General features: G+C 41.3%; 1 protein-coding gene and 1 long non-coding RNA gene across 3 annotated transcripts in view; one reads left to right on the forward strand and one right to left on the reverse strand.

Moving 5' to 3' along the window:
* The window catches only part of SMIM14 (small integral membrane protein 14), a 58626-nt gene that overhangs the window by 40294 nt on the left and 1670 nt on the right, over positions 1-16662 (reverse strand). Inside the window, exon 1 of one of the 2 annotated variants that reach the window (XM_061379701.1) lies at positions 4317-4498. The exons of the other annotated variant lie outside the window; for it this stretch is intronic. The gene's annotated coding sequence lies outside the window, so the exon portion shown is untranslated. Of the gene's footprint in view, positions 1-4316; positions 4499-16662 lie in introns of those variants that run through there. 2 annotated transcript variants of the gene reach the window in all.
* On the forward strand, positions 4035-15113 carry LOC133226320 (uncharacterized). Its single transcript, XR_009729472.1, has 3 exons — positions 4035-4162; positions 13925-14175; positions 14615-15113. It is a non-coding gene; the product is annotated as an uncharacterized LOC133226320 (long non-coding RNA).

Here is a 16662-nt window from a genome sequence, read left to right on the forward strand (position 1 = left end):
AGACTCACAGGGTAGATTATCAAAAGGAAAGTGCTATGCAAATTATACAAATCTCCCCTGCATCTACTAGCAACAGATTTTTAAATCTGTTACATTAATTTACACAAGGAAAATCTATGGCACTACTTCACAAAATCAGGATTAGTTTGTAACATGTATCTCACCTTCAGCTCCACATTTATCCCACAGGAAAGAAGGTATTTTTCATCTTGAGACACTTTTGTTCTATGTACTAATTTCAAACTGAAGCATCTGACAATCTTCATTGCTCAAGAAAAGTCTATGTATAAGAATATTCCTGTAGTTCATGAAGCTCTCTGACAAAAGCTTTATGTAGTATTTTTCATATGGGTGCTTAATGACAGGTGCCATTTAATGAGTCTAGATATGAAAGTGATGAGCCCTCAAGGACACTGTAACCACTTGCACAAGAATTGTTGTTAAACTAAGGCCACTCACACCAGAAAGCTTTGTTTCACGCTTGATTTAGTCCAACTATTTGAAGAACTAACCCCCAACTTTTCTTTACATCTTCATGTAATTTCATTTGGAGAGCTGCTTTTTTCCTAAACTAACCTTTTAGTGTATGAAAACTGACATAAACTGTTCTATCAAGTTCTCTAAAAATATTGCCTTGCTAAAAATAAAGCTTTTATGATTAACAGGAAATATACAAATACATACATGTGAATATATGAACAAAAAAGACCAAAGCCCTTTTATTGGAGGTCTTTATTTAACAAATTTGTTGAATCTATTTAACAAAGATTCAACAAATAAAGCATCGCAGGTGCTTGCATCATACAAATGGCTGGTGCTACATTTTGTACAGCTTTTCTGTTCTTTCTGATTAAATCTTCTCTTTTGCAGAAAAGCTCATTGCTCTGAATCTGACCTCTGTCTAGCAGTTTTATAAAATAAGAATAAAACTATATTTAGATCCAGAAAGCCATGGGTTTTAATGCATGCAAAACTGCAAAAGAATCAGAACTAATCTTAATGAGGGAAACTTTTATCAAGTGTAATTCTATCTGTTCCCACCCAAATGGGTCTAATTTGTTCCATTATCTGTAAAAATAACAGCTAAACACTTTGACTAAAGCCTCTGAAGCGTATTTGTTCAATTAATAACCATGCAAATATACAACCACTCAATCATGCCAGAGGCTGCTCCCCAAGCACCTTCAAATCTCATGTAAAGCTGTACTGATCATTACTAAGGGACCTTTTTCTTGCCCCAGTCAATACTGTGTCATAGGTGACAGGATGGAAAGAGGAGGACAGGACTACTCTCCTTCACTCTACTGCTCCTGAAGTCCATCAGAAGTAAGACTAAAACAGCTAACACAGACTGATCCTTCTCATATCCCTGACTCTGTTCCTTCACAATAAGGACCTAAGGGGTCTTTCTTCAAATGAGGCTCCTTGGGAACCGGGGAAGCTACCTGCTGGTGAGTCAAGGCATAGAAGCAGAAGAAGCTATTTTGGAAAAACAATTCCTTTTCCTGTTTTCTTCCTTTTCTTTTCTTTTTTTTTGTTTTTTTGGTTTTTTTTTTTGTTTGTTTTGTTTTTTTTTTTACTTTAACCAGGACTGCAAGACATGGATCTGTGGTATAATCTTACAAAGCTTTCCTAGCTTCCACTGTACTTATTTATGGAGGACTTGGGAGCTTCTTCTTCCAAGAAGCACTCCGCATCTTGCAGCATCAGGTGCCTCATGAACAACTAGATAGAACTTTACATATTAATAAATTGAATCTATAACCTTAGTAGTTAAAATGGAAAACATGTTTTACATCAAGTGTAATAGCGTGTATGCAAAGCACATATGTAATAACATGTATGCAAAGCAGGCTCACAGGCTCTCTGATTTGCTTCCCAAGCAGAATAAGGGCAGAAAATATCCATTTTTCTATATATAAATGTACCTGCCAAAATATTTTTCTATTTGTTAAGTAATCTGATAAATGTTCAAAACATACAGAGTGAGAGTCTGATACTTGGTTTTGTCAGGGCAATGTATACCTTCTCCATTCATACATGCTTCTAAGAAAAGAAAGAGGATCTTGCTACTTTCATTGTACTGGCTCTGTGAAGACTTATGATGCTGATAGGCTCAATTAAGCTATGATGACCTTCAGCAGAGATAAAATTTGCTCTTCAATATTGTATTTCAAGTACCCAAAATATCTAGGAAGGAAAATTCTGAAACACTAATACAGACTTTGTTTTATTACATATCTGTTAAGCAAATAACATTCACATATCACTAATTCTTAAGTCTAAATATATGAAAGTAAAAATGAGAAGTTAATAACAAAAGAAGTCAGTTAGAAATCAACTTTCTCTAAAACCAAAACCTGACCTTTTGAAAGCAAGTACAATAGTTACAAAGTGATTAAAACCATACTGCATTTTGAAACCGCTTTTATGTAGACTGCTTCTTTAACAAGTCTATTACTTTCATTTTTCCCTTAGAATGAGAGAAGAACATGGACTGCGGAACGTTGCCCATGTAACCAGGCTGTGCACTTCAGCCTTACTGGACTTGAACCTTATTTTGCACCTTGTGCAAAACCATCACAACGTGCATGGTACAAGGCTAAAATAAAATCATCCCAGAGCTCCACAACAGCTTCTACTATCACCTCAGTTCTAAAGCAGACCTTCCTGGCTTGTGGTCCTGAGTGGGTCAGGGATGTCCCTGCCAGCCAGAGAAGCACACCCAACAATACTTCATGGAATGACCAATAACATCCAGTAGGGCTTTGCCCTCATTTAGCTCTTATGCAAAATGATCTTAAACTACTTAAAATACAGGACTTTACACCACTCTAGAGTTAGGCACAGGTTGTAAATCTTGTATTTTATAAAAATGGGGTAAAAAGAACCAAAGAGGCTGGACTCAGCCACTTCAGTGGCAGAAGGAACAGTGCTCAGAACTGAACCGACTAATGCACTGCCAACACTACACCCACTTCTGTTTTGCCAAGTGCTTCTACAATTTCAAGCTCCGCTGTCAGTGACAGGGTCACATTTTTAAATCAGTGACAGACAACAATAGCTTGCTTTCTTTCACTTCAACAGGTCACAAGAATTAGATGGAATTATCAAGGATTTATTCTCTCTCACTCTGTATAGGAAAAAATCAAAAGTAAGACTGATTTTTTTTCTTCTCACTTTGATTTTGCTGAGCTGCTATCTGCTTTTGGAAAGTAACAGAAATTAGTAAAGGTGGATAGTACTCTAATAGCTGGGCATGTAAAGACTTCTAAAACATAATCCATTAATGCTCACTGCAGATACGCGCCTTCCCCAGCAGGCACACTAATAACGTTAATGTCATAAGCTATTTAAACCAAAAAAGTTAGTCGTCCTCACCTCTAAAAGCTGGACACTTATCTACATGCACAGACATGGATGTTCAGCCAGCGTACGACACAAACAGTCCCTACACCAACACATCTATCACCTAGTTCTGAAGACAGACTGGACAAACAGGTGTTTGCCAGGAAACTGAAGTTTTGGATGCAGGTCACGCACCACATTCACATAGAAGTGGTGGTTAGCTGAGGCCTCGGAGCTGACGCGGACGAAGCGGCTATGCTGCTGGGCAGGACACCTGAGGAACCTGGAGCGCTGACAACTGCGGAGGAGTGACCGCGGACGGTATTTTGTGGTGTTCAAGGCAGACATACTCCTTCCCCACTGTAATCTGCTACAAATCACATCTGGGAGCACACATATGAAGAGTTCCTGGCAGGAATCCTATCTTTAATCAATTAATGGCAGTGTGACGTGGTCCTTTTCCCGAGATTATCTTTCACGACATATTGTCCAATTTTTCCCACTTCTCAAAAAGCGGGGAGCAGCCTGGGAGCACATACCCCGATGTCAGCATGCCACTGCTAGCTTCTTTACAGACATAAAGCTAAAACCCTTTGGCTCAAAGTATCGGATTGAGATCCCTTAAAAAACCAATCCGGCAGAAGAGTGCCACTTCGCACTAAAATCCCGAGTCAGACCAGCTGTAAAGAAGCCGAGCGGCTGTTCACCGGTTCCAACAAGAGAGCGGAACGGCTCCGGCTCTCCCGGTGTTTACCTTCCCGGGCTCCAAGCGAGGCGGCCGCCCGGCAGCGGGGATGTTCCCGTACGGCAGCAGGTTTGCTGTTACCCCCGCCCCCCTCCTCGGACACCCCCGGGGCCGCGCCGCTCCACGCCCGGCGGAGGCAACGACGGGCGGGGGTGTCCGCGGACACCCGCCCGGCTGTGCCCGGCCCTGCCCTCCCGCTCCCCGCCGCGGTGCCCCCGCTCACCGTGCTCTGGCCGCCGCTGCGGGGGCTCGGGCGGGGACGGGAGCAGCGCGGTCGGGCTGGCAGAGGCGGCCCCGCGGCTCGGCCCCGTGCTTCGGGCCGGCTCACACGTCAGCCCGCGCCACGAGACCCGGATCTGCCGGCTCCCGGCGGCAGCGGCGGGGCCGGGGCGGTGCCGCGCGGCTCCCGCCCCCCACGCACGCCCCTGCGCGGCGCGGCTGCCACCCGCACGGGAGCCAGGGGCCGCCCGCGCCGCCTCCGGCACGGCTGCAAGACAGGAGCGGCCGCGGCACGGCCGGGGCAGGCTGGGGCGCAACGCGTCGGCCCTAAAATAAAGCCCCAGTAAGTGAGAGCTGAGGAGGTGCAGGAAAAGTAGCTCTTGGGGGGGCCTGGTGTGCTTGTGCGTCTGCCGCAGCCCCGCGGTCAGGGCTTCGCGCTCTGTCACTTTGGTGGCTTGGCCCACTAGCCATCACCTTCAAAGTATGAGGGAATTTACAGTGTGGTTTCTCACCTAGACGTCTAAAGCCTGTTCAGGAGCTCATGACTCACAAGGCTTCTCAACAATTAAAACATCCTCCAAAGTATGCAGTTAGCTGTTGTAACATGAAGTTAGAAAGGAAGATTTCAGATCATGACTTCTCGTGTCAGGGTTTACCTTTGCCAAGCCAAGGACCTGGGGTGTCATGCTCCCACATGGAAAAATGGACCACGTCCTGGCCTGGGGATGGTGTCATAATGCAGTGGGGATTGCATAGGGAAGAAAATCTTGTCCTCCAGCATTTCCAAGGGTAGCTTACCCCCTTCAAGCCAGAAAACAAGGACGATGCTACAATTATGGTGAGAAAGGAAGACTGGATGGAAATTGAGTTCTCACCAGTCAGTACCTCCTCATGGCACCAGTGCCTCCTACAGTCTGATGTGGCCCATTTAGGGGAACAAGCTTGGCTGTTCTCATCCCTCTTTGCTATTGTCATGGGGCTTTTGAGCCTCCTTTCATGGCTACAGTTTTTCCCTGGAAGTTTTTTCTAGCCTTGGGCATCAAGCCTACATTACTGTGCCAAGTCATAGGTGCATTGCCAGTTGGCAGCCTTGCACGTCCAGCCATCCATCACTGGTGTGCAGAGCCACCTCTTGCTGTAAGACATGGGTAGGCTAACTCTGCTCATTTAGGGCTGGCCTGGACATAACCATTCCACTTTCCGAGAGACAGCAGGCAGGCTGCCTTAGCCTAGCCATGCCACACAGTCCTGACTTGCTGTATATCTTGCCTCTCATCTCTCATGTTTCAGCCCTTTCTCTTGTGTTAGTTCTGAACTGAACAATGGCAATACTGACAAGTGAATCAAAGCACTGACACAAAGCCAGGCCATCACACAGATAATCTAAATTATGCAGAGTTTGTGTCTTCTTGTCTTCCTCAATCCAGGGAACTGAACCCCTGGTAAGGCACAAAGGACACTACAATTTACCTTTAATTTGGAAATATGAAACTACATCTCTACAATATTTCCTGGGAGAACAGGTTTCTTGACAGTCTGTCTAGAAGTTTATAATGCAACAGTACCCATGAACATCAGCGACACCAAGGTACATTTGGCTTGAAGTACACTTCGGCTGTCCTGGCCAAGCACAAAGCTATGCAAGACAATGGCATCAGAGGGTGGTCATAAGCAGTTGAATGATTAACTGTTTGCTGCATCCTTGCTCCCACTTTTCCCTCAACCATCCTAACCCTTCATCAGGGAACAAGCCATCCTAGAAGCAAGCAGAGACAGCTTCCCAACACCATTAAGCAGCCTTGCCTACCTGTCTCCTACACCTAGCACATGGGGCTAGTCATTGTTTTAGAAAACTGATCTGAGATCCTGAAATCTCCAAAACAGGCACATCTTACCACTAGTCCCAGCTAAAACAAGAGAGGAGAGCAACAGCAACTACACAGTAGTAGAGCAGAAGGTTCCTCCTGTCAAGCTGATGCAGGAGCACTAGTCACTTCTATTTTCTTGCCTGTGGGTAAGGCCAAACAGCCTGCTATTGGTAAAAGGGTGGCAAGCATACTTGGGATTGAGAAGGGAGTCTGATTGTGATTGACTGGACAATTCTAGAACTAGAAGGGCAAGACTATGAGCTGGACAGGAAGACTCAGATACCTTCTCAGAAATAATATGAATGCGCAAAAAGTCTGTAAAGGAGAGGCAGGAGCTGATGGGGATGATGACTGAGAGACCTACAAGAAGCAAGTATGCAGTGATGGCACTTACAGCTACAGCTGTGACCTCTTCCTCTTGCTTTGAATCAAATAATGCATAAGCTTATTGCTTTCAAATCAGCAAGTACATATATATAAGCAGAAAATAGCTAGGTATTTTGCATAAAACATTCTGCCAGAGCATCCCTCAGATTTTGGCCCTTCTGGTTCCCACGGGCAAATGAACAAGCCACAGCAGACACTGATTCCATCTCATCTTCCTACTCCCAGGCTTCAGCCATCTGCTCGCCCTTACACTCACAAATTTAGTGCACAATACAGCAGTAAAATGAGATCCTGATACAGAGGCTGTTTCCAGACCCACTCTATGAAGCCTCCTTTCTGGCAGTCGAACTATGATGAAAGCAGTGATGACTTTGGCTACTTGATGAACAAAGGTACGAAATGCACTGAAGATCAGCTAGTAACAAGGACAGTAAATCCATTGATTTTGTCACACTAAAAGAATTGTGCTGCCCACCTCCAAGCTAAAACTATGAAAACAACTCTGCTTGAAGGGCTGAAGATGGTAATGTTCCGACAATAACCCTGTGAAATGGAGGAGGGTGAGAGTTGAGCAAAACTTACTATGACATTCTCTACATCCACCATCTGAAAGCAGCGTGCATTGGGCACTTTGTAAAGCAACAGGCAGGTGACACATTCCACATCACAGTGCTAGCTTTCAGCTTTTCTGCCCTGACAGGCAATGGAAAAGCAGGAGTTATGCGGTGATCTAACTTTCCAGATAATGGATGAGCTTCTTTACAGATACCCAAGAACATCACTTTTACCATTCTGAAGTTCTTTCTGCTGACATTCTTCTCATCTTTGCTGCATACTTCATGCCACTAGGCATTGTATCACTCACATCCAGATACTTTGTGAAGTGGAAACTCTATCTGCAATTCATGCAGTTTCATGAAATCTGAAAAATTATTTAGAAATTGGGCAAATCCTCTAATATAACTCCTTTCCTGTATGCTCCCTCTTTTCTTGTATGCAGTCTATAATGAGTAGACAATGCTATTCCAGAAGGAATCTACATGAAACTCTACTGCAAATTTTAATGCTGAAGAGCCACTTGGAAGACGTCTGCAGCATGGTCTGAAAGTGGCATCCAGGAAGTGAAAAAGGAAAAGATTATGAAGTACCCTGGCAGTAGCAAGTTAGAAGTGTCCTTTTGGCAGCAACACTGGGTTTTTTGAAAGAGGGATCTGATTTTGGGGAAAGAAGCCAACTCCTTAGAAATATTGCTCCCAAACATTCCTAGAATTCAGCTGGGCTGGCATCTCATGAAGCACGGGAGAATTGTAAAGCCCTTTAGGATACTAGGCAGCACTTTAGGATACTAGGCAGCAAGCGGGTAAATTAGCTGGCACAAACGCTATATTGTGTACTTAGGGTAATTTAACAGAAATTTAGCCATGTGATCACCACAGAACCAAATTTATACTGTCATATCTTTTGTGAATGTACAGACAGAAGCTTAATGAACATCCAACCACAATCTTAGCTGTCACAACTCACAGCAAAAATATGGCTTGGTGGAAAGAAGAAACTCTACTGAAATTGTCATAGGCTCTATGGAGGTCTTTTGTGCTCCAGAAGCAGCAATACACCAACACAGACTTTGAGATAAATTAGCCACGGTCTAGGGGAAATGATCACAAAGGATTGTTGTAATGTTGCCAGATCACAGTGCCAATGAAGTTTTCCAAACTAGGAAACGGAGGAAGGAAATGTGAAGTCGAGGGAATTACAAGGATTATTTTACACTTAACTAGAATATCAACTAGCAACTTAAAGTAACTATGAAATGCAAGCAGGCCAACTGGGACACTTAAAAGATCAGGCTTGCAAAAAAAAATTCAAAATAGAGGATAAAGATATGAACCACCAAAGTGTTAATGATAACACTCACTGGTTAAGATATACCATCTGAACTAGGCTAAAATGGGTCTGTAGAATTTGAACAATAAGTTCTCAGTAACCATGCAAGTTAATGAGACAAAGGTCCACTAAATTTCATTGTGATTAGTAATGATGCAATCAGTGTCAGGAACATATTTTGCAAATACTTTGGGAAATCCTCTCTAAAAATATGGTCTATGTGAACCAAAATTGTATAACCTTAACAGATTGTTTTTCGTTTGGGGCAGAAAGCATAATAACAGCTGCATGATTGTGGTGGCTTTCTTGCAAAGAAAAGATAAGAAACAGTGTGAACTACTTCTTAAGCAACTGCAATTCATAGTCATAAGATATCTGCCACCATAAACTTACCAGCAACTAACAATGCGATATTAATCTGAAAATTGCTGCCACTCGGGAAAAACACATCTCATGTCACTCTCTCTCCTATGTTCAGAGCCATTTCAGCATTCAGTCTGAAACTGCCTCTGAATATGAGTCAGAACCCTCAACTGTTACGGTCCTCACAGACTTCAAATAAAAATGAATCCCTGTTCATTTTCCAAGTGAACATCTGATAGAAGCCACCATATCTAACAGACAAACCAGGCACAAAATGCAAGCCAGTAGATCTGATGAACGTTAGAGCAGGAGAAAATGCGAGAGAATGAAATGAAAGTAAGGCCCCAATGGATTTTTTTTGGGGGAGGAAGCACTACCACATCTAACTAAGAAGCAGCAAGGAATTAAAATTTCCTGGTCAGGAGCTGGGAATTACTCTGATCTGAAATGGATACATGCAGTTTCGCAGTACTGAGTAAATGACTGAAATTTAAGAGTAACCATCCATTTAAAAGGCAAGGCATTATTTATGAAGAAAAAAGAGAACAAAGAGAAGATATTTCATGCATCACTGAGGAGGCGTATCAAAAAGCATAACTCTGCCAGTCAGTCCTTGGAAATCACTATTTCATCACATAAAATGTGACAGCATCTCTGTATGGACTACAGAGAATTAAATCAAATTGCTGGAAAAGAATCTGATCTGTTATCACTTTAAGTGATACTCTGGTTTCTGTAGCACATTCAACCATGCTTTTCATTTTGGATCTTAGGGCATGAGTATTGACAAATGAACTAGAAATGACTGCTGTTTCAGCTGGCCAAGATCTGTGTGAACATAATGCTAGGGTTTGAGCTTGTGCACGTCAGGTGGATGTTTGCTGCGGTATGTCAAACCTATTGAACAGAAGCTGTAAACACTACAAGTGGTTTGGTATAAGGAAAATACTAGGATTTACAGAACTTGATAACACTGTCAGGTCAGAAAAAAAATCTGTAGTACTCAGCTCATGCTTCACAGCTTACAAATTTTGTAATGCAAAATTCTTGTGCAAAAACACTGCACAGATTCAGTGTTCAAGGGTGTGAATTTACATTTTCAGCATTTAAATGGGTTCTTGTGGTTACTTTGTGTTAAGCTACTAAGGTCAAAATTGGACATACATGTCTCTAAAACTGGAGGTAATTACTGAAAAGCCAGTGCCATATTACAGCAGAAGTCCAACTCCTCCCAAGAGAAACTACTGAGGGAGCCAGACTCTTCTCAGTGGCACTTAGTGACAGGGGAAGAGCACTGCGCACAAACTGAAATACATGACATTCCAGCTGTGTGTGGTTAAACATGTGACATTCCAGTGATGGTGGTTAAACACTGGCAGAGGTTGCCCAGAAAGGCTATGGTGTCTCCATCCCTAGAGATATTCAGAACCCAAATGGACATGGTCTTGCTGGACAACCTGCTCTGGCTGACCCTGCTTTAACAAGAAGAGTGGACTAGATGATCTTGAGAGGTCCGTTCCAACCTCAACCATGCTGTGGTTCTATGGTACTGTGCCACTCCAGAGAGAACCCAGGAGTAGGTACCTCTGCAGAGCACCTTCTCTATAACTTCAGTGGGAGTAAAATTATTTGGGATGGGTGATATTAAAATAGAAAAAGAGATAGTAAGACACCTAGAAATATCTGTGCAGGAAGACACTATATGTACACACACTATGCGGTGTTAATACCTTTTGTCTGCTGAATGTTTGGAGAGGGGACCAACAGTGCAACATTACAGGATTCCTGGGACTAAGAGATAGGGTCTGCAAAATCCTCTGAGGCAGTCACAGAGCATGACTGAATATCTCCCAGTACGACTAACCTCTAACTGGGGAAAGATAGATACAGTCTAGAATACTGCTTTTAATAAGTGACAACTTCCAATTTACAATATTATCATTTTGCACCCTCTTAGGAAGATGGGAAAGTTGTTACAGGGAATTTTATGAGATGGCTTATATTGCACTGAAACTGCTAAAATTGCTACCCTTATTTAATAAAAATGCAGAAGACAAGAAACTCTTTACATCTAAGCTAGATTTTTCACCTAAACAAAGGCACATGCTATTAGTGAAAAGACAGACACACAGAATAGTAGGGATTTTCTAGATACTGTTCTGTGAAACACTGTGCACCTGGTAGAGATGCAAAGACAAGAGAAATTGCTTAGTTCTGCTGTGTTCGGGGAAACTGTATATTACTCAATACATTAACACAACACTGTCTGAGCCTTGTTTGTTTAACCTGACTTTATCCTCAATGTTCTCCTCTAATAACTTGCCACATCCTATGTTCTTGCTAGCCACATGGCCAAACTGGAGACGAGGTTAGGAAAACAACAAAAGCAGCTTGTCTTAATTTGTATTCTTTGAATTGGTCCTCACTGGTTTCTATGACTTCAAATGTAGTTCAATTAACTGTGGTTGAAACAGTGCCTTGTGATTTAGATTTAATGATCTAGCCCTAAATTATTATTCTACTGTAGTAAGATCAATAGAAAAGTTTTGATTTTTTCCTAACACAAAATTGTTCTAGTGTCCAAAATGCAGATATTTTAGGATGGTATCAATGGCAGTACAGCTTGATAAATTACCAGTCTGTCATGGTTGAGTTCTTTCTTGATGATCTTTAACAAACTTCACTATTTTGTAAATTTTTGTTGTAGACAGTTCCAAAAGACTTCCATCAGTTGCAGACTTGGTGCCCATCATGACAGATTATACTGTAGTTTAGCATGACAGATTATACTGTAGTTTAGCAAGATAGCCATTGATAGAAGTAAGTTCAAATTCTAGTTAGAATTTTCGAAAAGCCTCAGAATCCCCAAATTGCTATATCAAGCAATAATAGCTGAATTCAAGAGCCCCAGATTTCTTTTTTTATTAAAAAAACTATATTTTCCTACCGTTCAGGATTCCTAAAAAGTCTTGTGCTTAACAAAACAGAGAGAATATTGAAGGAATTCATAACACTTGATGCAAAGCATACTGGAGTATGCTCTCTCTGTGGTTTGGCTACTAGTAGGTTTCCAATTTTGCTGCATATATTCTTGTATTATACTGTGGTTATTAATACATCTTCAATCCATATTCTTTTACAGCTGGAAACCTTTTCTGAGTTGGTAGCACATATACAATACAACACTAATGCCTGCAGGAGCTTGATCCTGCATATATCTCTCTGCAGCCTGCATTGATGGCTCAAGGTCTGAGGTTGCATACATGAAGAGGACGAAGAGCCTAGTTTCACCCTTTTCTCCTGAGAAGGCCTGGCAATGATGTAGAAGGACAGTTTGCAACATACACTCCCTAAATAAGTGTTGTCTGTCTCCTCAAAGGAAAAGACAGGAAGCCAGATGGAAGCATCTTGGAGATGCAAACTTTATCTACATGCTGTCAGTTGGACCACTCTGTACACAAGGAGCTTTCCAGCAGTTAGCTTAACTACACTGTCAGGAATATGAAAATATTTTAGCAATTAAAGACCACTAGCAATGCTAGGCAATTAGGCTGTGACCGAGTTTGCTCTTCTTCGAAAGGAAGCTGGTTTAATTTTTTATTTATTCTGGATTTCCATATTCATTCAATTAATGCTTCATAGTAATTTGCTGTTCCAGTTTTAATTCTAAACTCAACTGTCCTAATAAGAGACTAACTCCACCCAGAGCAATCATTCCAAAATATTACTGCCACCTTATCTTCTCTCTTACTTGCTGCGTGTAGGTACTTCCCTGGCTACCACTTCAGTGAACAACCAATTTAAGCTTCCAGCTTCAAGGTCCCATGTACTTCAGTCCTAATGACATTTATGAAATCGAGGTTTTCTGAGCATCATCATGAATCTGATTTCAGCCCCCACACTCATGAAAATAGCAGGGATTGTTATTCAGTCAGAGATCCTACAGACATGACGAGAAGATGTCATCCAGCTGGCCAGGAAAAGCTGTCCAGCTGCCCTTTAAGGAACTTAAAGTCCCTTTGTAATGGTTTATGAAGACTGCAGTATTTAACTAAACAAAGTTACATAGGTTTGATAATGTATGGTAAGTTATTACATTAATAGGTGGTAATACAAAATACTTAGGGCAGAAAATGTTTCTGAGTAGAAAACAATCTACCAGCAATGTACCACAGTGACTATATGCATTATATTATTGGCTAAATCCTCTCTTCCCTTAGAACTCTAATACTCATAAAACTAATAATAATAGCCATGTTAGGTTGTGAAAACTGTTTCTGTATTCCCATATTACTTTCATTTTGAAAGGACCCTCAAAAAGATCACCATTTTGTATTTGTAAGAAGAAAGGAGCATAGCTTTGCACCTTTTTCTTTGTAAGAAACATGTTTAGTTTTCTTTAGTCAACTTGTCAGTCTGCTGATGCCAGATTTTGCAAGGTAGATGCTCATTAAGAATATTAGGGGCCTCTTGCAGAATTACAAGAACTATCTCACAGCTGAACCAGCACTTTTTTTTTAATTATTTTTTTTTTGCCTTTCATGAACCACAACACAGCCTGTAGGCCCTCAGGTGTATGTAGCATCAGTTGAAAACCACCCTTCCACAAAGAAGAGGAAGTTTAAGTCTGTTTTGCTAACAGACTTAGAAGCATTGGGGCTGTTTGTATCTAGGTTTTCCTACCAAAAACATCAGGTTCAGATATAGCATGAATTTAGGAGATATTGCCAGGCCACCAAATCAATGAAAAGTCCAGGGTGTCCTGTCAATTTCGAATAAAAGCCCTTAACAAGTGAAGAACAATAGGGTGCTACTCTTAAACTACCAACAAACTTCTGCACATGCATTATTTAATGAAAACTTTGCCAAATCTTGTTTAAGCCCTAGACTGATTGATGTAAAATCAATAGCTGAATTAATTTCTGATCTAACTCCACTAAGTCAGATGAATTGCATCATGTGAATTCAAACTGAATGACTTCAGATGACTGATGTTTAGTTGGTACACTTACTGCCCTTTTAAGCATATCAATAAGCTGCTAATGACATGAAAAATACATTTTGGAAAGTGCAGACATCATGAGTGAATACCTCCTCCCCCTGCCAGGAACACCGAACAATTTCTGTTCTGCTGTTTCAACTTTCTGCCTGCTCCTCCTCCAGGTTCTTCCTCAACACCTTTATAGGGAACGCCGGACAAGGCAGCAGCCGCGCCCTGAGCTCTTTGTAAAGCAAAGAGCTCCCAGCAGCAAGATCCGTCTCATGGGAGCAAGCCAGTGCGCCGTTTCGCCCAGGAGAGGGCACCCTTACACCTGGCCGCACAACCGGACATGGACGCGCATAGGAAGAACAGGAACGGTAAGATGACAAACTCATACTCGGTCAACTTGCACAACCAGTTGGTTATTTTTATGATAAAGCTAATCTTCGGCATGAGTTGAGTCATCCAGACGCTGCCATAACAGGAACACAAGATGACAGACAATAAACGTGCAGCCTAAATTTTTTTGTAGTCTCTGAAATGTGCTAAATGATAGCAGATAAAAAAAGACAACTTCTGGCATGTAGGCCTCTCTGTTAAATGCTGGAATGACAGAAAGAGGTGTACCTTTGGTTGAAAAAGAGGGTTAAGTTTAAAAATAACCTGGTTTATGAATATTATTTGTTGCTAATTTTTTAAATAAAGCATTATTATAAATGAGCATATGAACGTTTAAATGCAGTTTGCATTTAACAGTAAATCCTCATATAGATGCCTCATGAAATAAACAAAATAAGAATCAAAAATATGTTACAGGTTAACCCCCTGAAATCAGTATACATATCTCCCTAGGCAACTCTCCTCTCCAATACGAAATGCTCCAGCAATAATGAAAGAAGATCAAGCCTGATATTTTTGATTTTTCTAAATGAACGAGGCCAAGATGAGGAGAGGGTAAGTCTTGTTATGCAAGGGACAAAGCAGCAAAAGAGGATCAGAATGTTGCATGCTGGAAAGTTATAGTTTAAAAAATGGCATTTTCTCCTAATCACAGGAAGCAATCTTAACAATTCCAAAATCCCTCTGAGTAATCCTAATGGAAACATATCCTATTGATATGAACAGGATAAAATTGGGAAAATAAGTAAATGAGAAAAAAGATCATGAAGAATCTTAACAGAAATATAATCATACTTTGTGCTGTCATAAGCATCTTGGGGGCCCCAGGCAGTGTACTGGGGTATGGGGCCATCCCTAGTCTCAGACAGATAAACCATGCACATGGTGACTGTTCTGTATGGACAGTGAGTCCAACATGGACTCTTCATTAGGGACTGTAGTGATAGGACAAGGGGTAATGGGTTAAAACTTAAACAGGGGAAGTTTAGATTGGATATAAGGAGGAAATTCTTTCATGTTAGGGTGGTGAGGCACTGGAATGGGTTGCCCATGGAGGTTGTGAATGCTCCATCCCTGGCAGTGTTCAAGGCCAGGTTGGATGAGGCCTTGGGTGATATGGTTTAGAGCGAGGTGTCCCTGCCCATGGCAGGGGGGTTGGAACTGGATGATCTTAAGGTCCTTTCCAACCCTAACTATTCTGAGATTCTGTGTACAATTTGTGCATGAACAAGAGCCACTTTTCCATTAGAATAAGGAGAACTTTCATACATATAGGTTGCAGGATAGATAATATATCCCATATTACATGGGAGATGATATATTATTTAGGATTTTTGGCTATCCTAGCTTAAGATAACGAATATTTACAGCCTTTCTCTATTGAGAGCTTGGGCTGCAGTCCTACAGTCACTGATCTTACTTTATAGGCACTGATCCTTTTAACTTTCCTCCTGCAGTAATCTTACATAGTTTGAACATTATTAATTTGATTTTATTTTGCAGTAACAGACACCGTATTTCCTGCTCCCACTTCCCAAAGTATTTCAAAGCAGCATGCCAAACACACTAAACAATGCATGTATAACCAGAATTGTATCTCCCACTCTACTAGTTATGATGAATACCAAGGGGCAAAAGTATAGAACAATTTGCAGCCAGTTTGTGAAAGCTGCTATTGAAAGAACTGCTTGTTAGAAGGCTAAATTGATGATGGGATCAATGAAAGAACTATCTTCTGAACTAAAATATACTACAAAATTCTGTAATTCAAAAAGTGAGCTCTCTTCAAAGGACTACAGTTTTACATTTTGTGTTTGGATTTTTCTAAGGATGAAAGACTAATGAGAACTTAATTCAGAGAATAGATACAGGACTACAATAAAACCCAAATCCCTCAACACCTATTCAAAGACAGCTAGACTATGGCCCAGTACTGGCCTAAAACCCTGTAGAGTCTTCTGTAAAATAATAAACTCTAGTAAAGCACAAAACAGCATAGGAGATATACAGGGATAGCCCTAGCATGATGATTACATAAGGTACTGATGTTTATGCAATGTTTTTATCCTGGCAAAACTCACCACTACTCTGTTCTATCCCCCAAAAGCCTTTCTATATCTTATCTTTTACCAAAGATAAAATTAACACAATACATAGTGAATATGACACATCTGTGAGGTAACTGAAAGATGCCTATTTAAGTACAAGGGAAAGGAGTGTGGTGCACTAAGGAAAAGAGATACAGTAATTCATATTAATTTGATTTGCTTTTTGCAGTAACAGACTCTGACATTTGTAATCCAAATGAGCACATGAAAATGAACCTAGATACAAACCAGGCAAAATCACTGCCCTTTACTGTGGCAGTTACTGGATGTCTACTACCCAAAACATACAAGCGTACTCAACAGGAACACAAAGGATTCTGACGCTTGATAAAGGTCATGTTTTCCACTCCATTCAGA

This window comes from Neopsephotus bourkii, unplaced genomic scaffold, assembly GCF_033783945.1.
Source record: "Neopsephotus bourkii isolate Nb327-2 ecotype Australia unplaced genomic scaffold, CSIRO-AGI_Nbou_v1 NB_1780, whole genome shotgun sequence".
In the NCBI taxonomy this organism is placed as follows: domain Eukaryota; kingdom Metazoa; phylum Chordata; class Aves; order Psittaciformes; family Psittacidae; genus Neopsephotus; species Neopsephotus bourkii.